The following is a 9,773-nucleotide window of genomic DNA, read 5'->3' as shown; positions in this document are numbered from 1 at the left end:
TGCCTATCCTATTTCATGTTCCTCCAAATAGTGCTAGCTGCGGGAAAGAAACCCTCCTAGGAAGACCCTTCAAAAGGGCGACCAAATGTGAGGCTGACTACGCAGCTCAGAGGATATACCTGACGCTACCGGGTGTGAGGATAGTCACAACCTTTAGCAAGGGTGACCTCATCGAACCTCTGGGGAAAGGCAAGGAAGGCGTTGACGTAACAGCCAAGCCTAGTAATGAGAGCAAGGAGTTATGGGAGGAGCTGATGCAAGCGCAGGTTGAATGAAGAGAACCAGTGAGTGAGGCCATACTTGAAACAAAAAGGTCAGGAGACAAGGCCAGGGATAGGGTTTGGACTTACAAATATCGTAGAAGACCACGAAAGAAGCCCAAGTCTTATAGACGAAGGCATCGATGGAGAGCTAGCACAATGCCACGATGGATATCCAAGGCGTTGCTTCGTGCTCAAGGGTATTATGCAGGCAACCGATGGATTTGGGTACCAAAACCCCCTGCTAAACCACCTCTGTCAGAAGCCCAAATTATGTCAAAAGCAAAGAGACGTAGGGGGAAACCTAAACGAAAATCCATGTCTCAAACCAAAAATATTGGAGTGATTGAGCCCCTCACGATTGAAATCAAGAAGCCAAACATGACCTATCAAAAAGTAGATCCTCAGTCTAGCGGGCTTAGCAAGCAGATATCAGAGGTAACTGTCGAGCGTGCACAAGGTCCACTAGTGCCCAAGGAGCCTTTGACTTCCCAAAAGGATAATGAGCACCACAGGCACAACATTGCTCATGATAAGGCTGATTGCTCAACAAAACTAATGACAGAATCATCTAACAATCACGAGCAAATTCTCCAGTCATCAGTGCCAAGCCCACGTAGGAGTCCCAAATCTCCTACATCCTCTTCACCTAAATGGAACGGGAAGCACGGCAGCAGAGCAGCCTCATGCCACTACTCAACTTACACAAGTGAATGTACAAAGGGCAACAAAAGGCACGACCACTTCTGATTTGCCTAAGGACTTGACACCGCAGTCTACCAATGGTAGCCAGTCCACTGAACTAGCCACCACTACTTCCAATCAGGGACCACAGCAGTCACAATCTTTGGCCGTGACAACACCCCTTGTGGAACGTGTCCTTAGTGGTTTACCTGTGGAGGAGGTGTCACAACCAACTTCCTCGACAACTCCAACACTTTCAAAGTGCCTAAAGCCTAGGCTGGAGGAGTTAAACTCAAGGGAGTTGGCTGAAGAGCTAGACTCTCCGAAAAGGGAGGTAGTTGTGCTCTCATAACCTAGCGAGGCTATTCAGTAGGCCATGGCCATGTCCCATAAGGACACACTAGACAAAGAGAATGCTAAGGCCCAACCAAGCACATCAATGGTTGACCTAGTCCAGGGTCTTGAGTCGTTGAGAGATGCACCTTCACTGACCAGGAAAAAGAGGAGAAAACAACGAAGACAACAGCAATCACAGGTGGTTGTGGACCCCAAGAGCATTGAGACCAAGATCGATGAAGAGTTGGGGAATAAAGCATCAAGTCCATCCACCAATGAACCCATTGATGTCTCTCCTAATAGTGGAGAAACCTCAGTCACATCTGTGTGCTCTGAAAAATCAAAGCAGCCGTTGCCATCAACAGTTGCTTTCAACACTCAATCCACCAACAATAGAACTCACATCGACCAATCAAGAGTGGATACAACGTTGTCACAACAGGGTGACAAATCTATACCAGTCACATCCAAGAAGAACCATGACAAAATAGCAGCAAAACCTCAGGAAAAATGCACAATCCCTGAGAGCATAAGCAATGCTAGCGTTGACCAATCTTGCTCATCTAGGCCTGAGCCCCCAGCTATGCTAAAGCCTAAGGAAAATCTTAGAACTTTGCATGAGATAGCAACCAAGCAAGCCTTCGTTGAACATAGAAGTGTCACAGAATGCTTAACTGAGTTGGATGCTATGCTCAAAGTGTTCGCACGTGTCTACGTCCTTGCGGACATGGGCACATTCCCTAAGGAGCAGCTCGAAGAATACTTACCATTTCCCTTATCTTGGGAAGAGCAAGAACATCTTGACGAGCACTATAACAAGCTCTTACATGAACGCATGCGACTCATCTCTGACGAGGAGGCTGATGAACTGCGCTTAACCGTCACGTTCAATGAAGTACTCTGCCGACCGAATCTCATAGACATAGAGCAACTAAAGCGACTGTCAGCAGGCCAGAGTCAATTTGAGCAGCGTTGGTGCGAACGCCGCATTGTAATAGCTGAACTAGGGGCTCAGATCATGACAGTCTCTGAGGAGCGATTGGCCAAATGGCGATCCCAAAGGGACCCAACCTATGTGGCACCAACTTCCCTTCTAGTGCTGACTGCCATTCGGGGTACAAACTTGGCTGAACCTAGCCAAAAAATCTCTTTGTTTGATAAGGTTCTCACTGAGGAGGAGCTACATGTTTCCAATAGACTCGGACAAGGGTCCATGCTGCTTGATGTGGCAAAATATCTATCGGTACTAAGTAAGCTGCCACGAGTGCTGGATGTGTGTGCCACGCTCCAGTATAACCTCGAGTTCTACAATTGGTTCTTATCCTCGTGAAGTGACATGGATTCATAAATATGTATATAAATAAACACTGATTTTTGTATCACCGTGTATAAACAATATCAACACACACAAGTAATGATAGTCAAGCATAGGGAGAAGAGTTGGGTCTGACAGGCCAAGCTTCTCAAGTCCTCCTCTCATCATGCATTTAAAAGCCGTGTGACCATCCCCACCTCCAAGTGAAGGGCATGCAACCCACATTACCGCCATAGGAAGCCTTGGCCAACAACTCTGATGGTGTAGAAAGGGTGTAGTCCCTTTCTATACACCTTCTTCCCTTTCCGGTCTATCCTTCCGAGGAGGAGCCCTACCTAAATCCATGACCGCCAGCCGAGTGTCCTATGCGCTTGATAACTTGCACTATAATCCCTTACATATGAATGGTCTTATCATGTGACAAATCCTAATCCTTGATTCCGCATCTTACAGGTCCCCCCGCGAGGAAAACATGGCGAACCAAGGGCAGCTAGCTTGCAAGGACGCTCTCCGCAGCCGACGGGAACATGCAGCACACGCCCCTCCGCTGGTGTGCTACGTGCCCACTCTTAAAAGTTATGCCAAGAAACGCGGCCCTAAGCGACACTACCTTGGACGAAGGTCGAAGAAGCTGCGGGCCAGGGGAGCGGACACTCAAGGAGGCGCACACATTGTGGCAACACCAGTGGCACGAACCCCCAATGTACGCTCAGGCACCAGATGCTCAAGGGCAGAAAGGGCAGCTCGGGACAGGGAAGAATTCAATGAGCTATTTAAAGGCATTTTGGAAATGATGGCGGCCCGGGACTACACCATTCATGTCCCGGCCAACATGTTCCTTGCCCAACCCCACGGGAGCCCTGCACCAGCAGAGCCCCAATCGCCCAACCACCCAGACTCGCCTCGCCTTGTACAAATAGAGTAGCCCCATGTTGTATAAAGGCTTATTAAAAGCTACCTGGCCAGGACTCTTTGTCTTCAAATGGTTAAGTGTTGACATGTTCCCAATTGTACGAAAATTTCATATCTGCGTTTAATGTATTTCACGTCTTTAGCAAAAGAAAAAGCTAATCAAGCGTAGGTGATAAATATCTAAGTCAACACCATAGAATTCAGATAAGTGATGTCCCCTTGCGTTGCACTGGTTTATTATAGTTGCGGCATATACCATGCATGTACTCTCATGAAGTGACGAGTGGATGTAGGATGATACAGGTCTTTGTGCGAAAGTGTTCAATGCCCGATCACCACAAGACCATCGACCCCACAAAGAGCCGTGGCAAAGCCATGCTACCAAAAGCAAAAATCACCCTTGTCGACCGCCCACATCGCATGGCCCAAAGCATATTCATGGGCTATGCTCTCTTTCTGGGTCAAGCTCTATAGTTGGCTCACGGCAGTCGTTACCTCAATTGTATCAACATCGCGTGTGTCGCAAGGAGGTTTGCAATATCTCAAGTGTATCTCCCCATCTCAACAACTGTTCTCTAACAACGAGCCTAGGGCACAATCATCACTGTAATATCCATTTCCTGAGCCTTCGAAGCTTGACATTTTCCAACCCATTGAAAGGCTAATAGTCTCAACATATTGTAATGGTTGTACTCAGGCAAGTCCCAAAAGAAAAAAGAAAAAAAGAAAAAGAAAAGAGAGAATAGAACGAAAGAAAGAAAGAAAGAAAGAAAAAAGCACAAGAAAAAGAAACCAAAAAAAGAAAGAAAAAAGAAAAGAGAGAGAGAGAGAGAGAGAAAAAAACGAAATGAACGAAAAGATAAGAAGCACCCACGATCACAGCACAGCACCTAGGGGTCCTCAAATTAGGTACGTCCAGTGACCTTGGTTGACTGGCTCCATCCCTAGTCCCCTAGCCCTTTAGCATCACCCACAATTGTTCAGGGCACATCAAGGGCAGGACATACCTAGGGAGCTTGTCTCGCCTATGGTTAGACCTGTCACCCTGACCCACTTGCACAATTCTCTCTTGCACTCTGCCTTAGTACCATTGCAATCAGCGGTGGTAAGCACCGCATGATTGGCCATAAAAAGTATACCATCCTCATCAAGTGAGTCCAATAGCTTCCAGCTACCAAAAGTGCGGTGTCCCTGTATTCAATTATGCTAGGTCATGCAGTCACAATGCAAAAGGACATCTCATATACCTTCATGTGTACTTCTTCTCAATATGGACAACTTTGCTTCATCCACGCATTGTTACGAGAAACTAGCCCGCGGTCTTCTAACTACGTAATATCTAAGTATGCACGAGCACTCACATAATCTATGCACCAAAGTATATATACAGTTTGGGTCCTCAAGTGCAGGACAATACTCTAGGCTTGCTTAGAGTTCGACCTGTCTCCCAAACTAATCAAAATATGTCTTGTGCACGATAAGAAGACCAACACTACCCCTTAAGGAGAGACCACATGAGAGGTTTTCCAATTGCAGGTATTAAAGACTCCAACGAAGGTGTTGTTCGCTCTTCATCAACACTCAACTCTGAATTCCTATCCTTATCACCCTGTAAGCCTGCCAAGAATCATCATGTACAGAATCCCTAAACAAACCGCCACTTGTACTCCATCAGTGCAACCCCCTCAAAGAACAACCCTACCACTAACTCCCATTGCCCTACCACCTACCACTTAACCCACCAACGTGCCCCCAACGACCTTCCTCCCCACCAATACCAACACTCCATCATGGCAACCACAGACGTCCTTGCCACCCACGTCTTCGGTGCATGCTAACGCCTACTACCTACGATAGTGAGTGCCATGGGACTGGCACTCGTCTCGGAGGGGGTTAATGTTAACCCTCAAACGAACGAAGGTGGAAAATCTAGAAAAGCTAAAGCAGAAGACAAAGACAAAGGCCAAGGCAAAGAGAAACGGAAGACAAAGACGCACAAGGAGAAGAGTCCTAAATAAGGGAGAAAGGTGCACAAGGAAAAGCGCAAGTCAAACTTTTGTAAAAGAGCGCAAGCGCATCATGGTTTAATTCAAGGAGCGACGGGCTCTCACCCGTGCAATTTGTAAATGTACACGGGCGATGGAAAGGAATCTAGGAAGATAGAAGGACAATGGGAAAAAGGGCCTACGGCCATGTAAAAAAGAGGAAAAGGGGATGACCGCTCAAAAGGGATTTAGGGTTTTGTATATAAATGAAAAGTGAATGAAAAGCTCATTCTTGTGTGTGGCCAAAAGTAGCTCTCTTCTTCTTCTTCTTCTTCTTCTTCTTGCTTGCTTGAGCTTGTGCTTGAGAGAGGGAGTGTGAGAGTGTGAGGGAGTGAGTGTGTGAGGGTGAGGGACCGAGGAGGAGAAGCTCTCCATCTTCTCCTCTCTTCTTCTCTTGTCTTGTCTTGTCTTGTCTTGCTCGTGGAAATGGAGCTTGGAGCATGGAGCTTGAGGATGGAGCTTGCTTGAAGCTTGCACTTGGATCGTGGAGCTACCGGAGTGCGCGGAGAGGAGGTAACTCGAACGGCACAGAGGTAAGCTCACTACACCCTTAGATATGGATGGCGTGAGGTTCCAAAAGATCCCGCTACTAGTTAAGGAATAGATGGTGAAGGCCTGATACCAATCATTTCAATCTAGAGCATGCAGCTTCATATCAAAAGGTCTATCCAGGGTAACACTTGTTGGTACTAATAGGTCCAGTCAAGAGTGGTCTACTTGATATTAGATGGTCTATCTAGAGTGGTTTTTGGCTCAATATAGGGAGATTTTATCGAAAGCCAATTTATGATTGGCTAATGGCCATTATACTCAAATAAAGGATTGTTTTGAAATGACTATTTTATTTTTTATTACATACATGTTTTACAGGCATGAAACTAACCCATGTTAAAGGATTAATCAAGGAACATGGTTTGAATATTCAAACTAAATATGCTAGGACCTAATTATAAAAACTAAAGATCTTTTGGGTATGTGAGTGGAAAGTGGGTGGATGACTTTTGGAATGGAATTTGTTCTATGCCTTACTTAGAATCCCCACCTTGGGGAGTGTGATGGTTGTGTGAAGTAAAGGATATTTGGATGAGATTAAAGGAAGTTGGAAACCCCCCATGTTTTGTGTAATGGTTTTTTTTTTAAAGGGGGGCATAGAGCCCCTATGATGGCTAGTAATTAATTAATGATTCATACTTAATACTAACCTAGGTAATCTAGCTACTAACTTCATTGACTTAACTAACAAAACCAATTCACTAACTTCTACTGACTTGATCCTTTGTGTGTTGGCATGAAGGGAGCTCATGAGAGTTTACTAGCTTCTATAAACTTATTTCTTTGCATGAGTGTATGAGAATTGTTCATGTAGATGCACATGAAGCAAAGAAAAACCTTTATCTTGCCAAGAGGTTGTTCATGATGCCAGATGGTTTAAAATGCATGGAACAACATAAGGAAATCATCATATAAGGAGGTGGTATGTTACAACTACTACAACCATCATGGAACTATTACATCTATTGATATTTAGATAGATGTGTTTTCTAAACTATGAGAAACCTTATGCACATGTTTGTAAATGTACCTAAGACTACATCTAGAGACATGCATGCATACAATCAAGAGGAGGAGGAGGAGGAGGAGGAGGAGGAGGAGGAGGAGGAGGAGGAGGAGGAGGAGGAGGAGGAGGAGGAGGAGGAGGAGGAGGAGGAGGAGAAAGCAAAATACCTTGTTTGTTTGAGAGTACCTCTTGTGAAGCTATTATCAAGATTGCTTGCACTCTTGCATGAATTGTCCTCCACTTGCCCCTCTCTTGAACTACAAAGAAGAAAAAAAAAAGAACAAACTAGATTACTTGTTCTTGAGAAAAAGAATAATGACCATAATAAAATGTAGCTTCCAACCATAGGATAGCTCCTCTTGTGTCTAATACATGATGCTCTTCTTTCATCTTCTTTTCCTCAATGGGACAATCTTAAAATATGACAATAAATTCTTGGAAAATTTTATTCTCCCTATTGATGTGTCTATACAAGCATCTAAAAGATGTCAAAGTTTCAAAATGCATGTGTGTATGCAATGCACGTCCCTATATGGGCAACTACAAGTATGTCAAAGTTTTAGACTAGATGCACATAAAAGTGTGTCTATATTATGCATCTATAACAACTTTTTGTTATAGTGTGCTTTGTAGATCAGAACTGCTTAGTAGATGGAAATGGCTGAAAGATGGAATATGAGCAAGAGATACTAATGGTACTAGTATAAATGACAAGAATTTCCATGATGTAGAAGGACTTGGCAATGGGATTCATGTGGTCAAGGGTCTAGCATTATGTGGCTAGCCCACATATTTTGATAGGAATAGCTAAGGCTATGTGTACCACATGTATACCTATACTATGGCTATGCATATGCTTCCCTTGCCTAGTATACCTAAATCTAACGAAGCCTATCCTACATCTACACCTATGCTTTCCTAGTCTATACCAACACCTACCATAGCTTAGCCTACACCTAAGCCTAGACTATGTCTACACTTATGCTTGCCTTACACAATGCTATACCTATCATAGATTTGCCTATATATACTTAATATATCCTAGCCTAAGCATAGCTACACCTAGCATAGGCTATACTTATATGTAGAATGTGGTTACACCTACACCTATGCTTGCCTAGGCTACACCTTGACTAACTTGGCCTACATCTAAGCCTAAGCCTAGCCTATACCTACACCTATGCCTAAGCCTAACCTAAACCCATGCCTATATCTAGCATAGCCTATAAAATGTGCTCATCTTAACTAAGCCAAGGGGGTGATGTTTAGTAGTAATTTGAATACCTTTCTTGAGCACTACCATCAAGACCCCATAGGATTCACAAACTTAGCTAGTCAAATGATTAACCTAAGGTTCCAATGACTTTGGGGCTCTAATAGCAATCTAGTACCTAGTTGTGAAAGGATACTTTGTAGCCAAACATGATTGAGAATGGACTAGCACTGCACATGGTTCAAAGAGAGTGAGAGAGTGTGGGCAACTAATCATCAACCCATGTATCATGCCACTTTGACCCTCTAAATCATTACTAGTTGGGTTCTACTACTCAAACCTAGATAGTCAATGCTTGGACTTTTTTGTAATCTTGTTAGAAAAGAACTTGACTAATCAAGTCCTGATAGGATAGCATGGTGGTCAATGTTTGACAATGTTGGCCTTTCCTATGATCACTCATTAGGAAAGAACTTGATTAGTCAAGTCTACTAATTTTTAGGATGCCTGGTGGTAATAGCTACACATTCGCTTTCCACTTATTGCATCTAATATTATTAATCATTTGATTAAGGATCCTACTCTGATATATTTCACAAAATATTCCTTAATTAGCCCTTAGAAAAGGTTCATTGAATATTCTACAAACAGATAGATGAAAAAAATATTTTCCAAATAGCTACTTAAAGTAAATTTTAAAGAATAAGTGTAACCAATCTCAAGTAGAGAAGACTAATGGGATGTACCAACCCATCCCAAATTCCACTCTCGATCCAAGATTGATATTCCATTAAGATATGTAGTAGGGCTCCAACCTAAAACAAGGGTCTCTTTGGTGCTAATACATTGTGCTTGTCAATGATTTTTCTCTCATCATAGGATCAATTGGTTTGTGCTTAACATTAACATAATTGGAGTTATAGCATTCCCACCCCTAATCAAGCTAGGGGACATGACATTTGGTAGTCATTCAAATACCTATCTTGACCAATACCATTCAAACCCCTTAGGATTTAAGGACTTAGCTAGTCAAGTGGCTTTTGAGTCTCGTCACAAAATGTATGCCCTTCACCCATTGGGATTGACCTAAGGGACCTAGGATCTAACATTCTCTATCACTAATCTAGTACCAAACCATGAAGGATCACTTTGCAATCAATTGAGGCTAAGAGAGCGGACTATCATTGCACTTAGTTGAAAGAGAGTGAGAGACAAAGAGGAGTTGTGATCAATCCCTCTACCATGTTCTTATTTCCTTCTTTTAGAAAGCACGGGACAAATTGGGTACACCCATCCATTAGATGGTTTTATTGTGATGATTGTCCATACACTTTCCATATACGTTGCCAATTTGCAATTATATAATCAAATCCTACCACACTTTGTATATAAAGCAACTTCCTTAATTAGTCCCATTGAATAGAGTTTATTCAATGCCTTTAGTTTATGT

This window comes from Lygodium microphyllum, chromosome 19, assembly GCF_053477565.2.
Source record: "Lygodium microphyllum isolate KBCC chromosome 19, Lygodium_microphyllum_v1.1.10, whole genome shotgun sequence".
NCBI classification, from domain to species: Eukaryota; Viridiplantae; Streptophyta; class Polypodiopsida; order Schizaeales; family Lygodiaceae; genus Lygodium; species Lygodium microphyllum.
Note: the sequence above shows the minus strand (reverse complement) of the source record.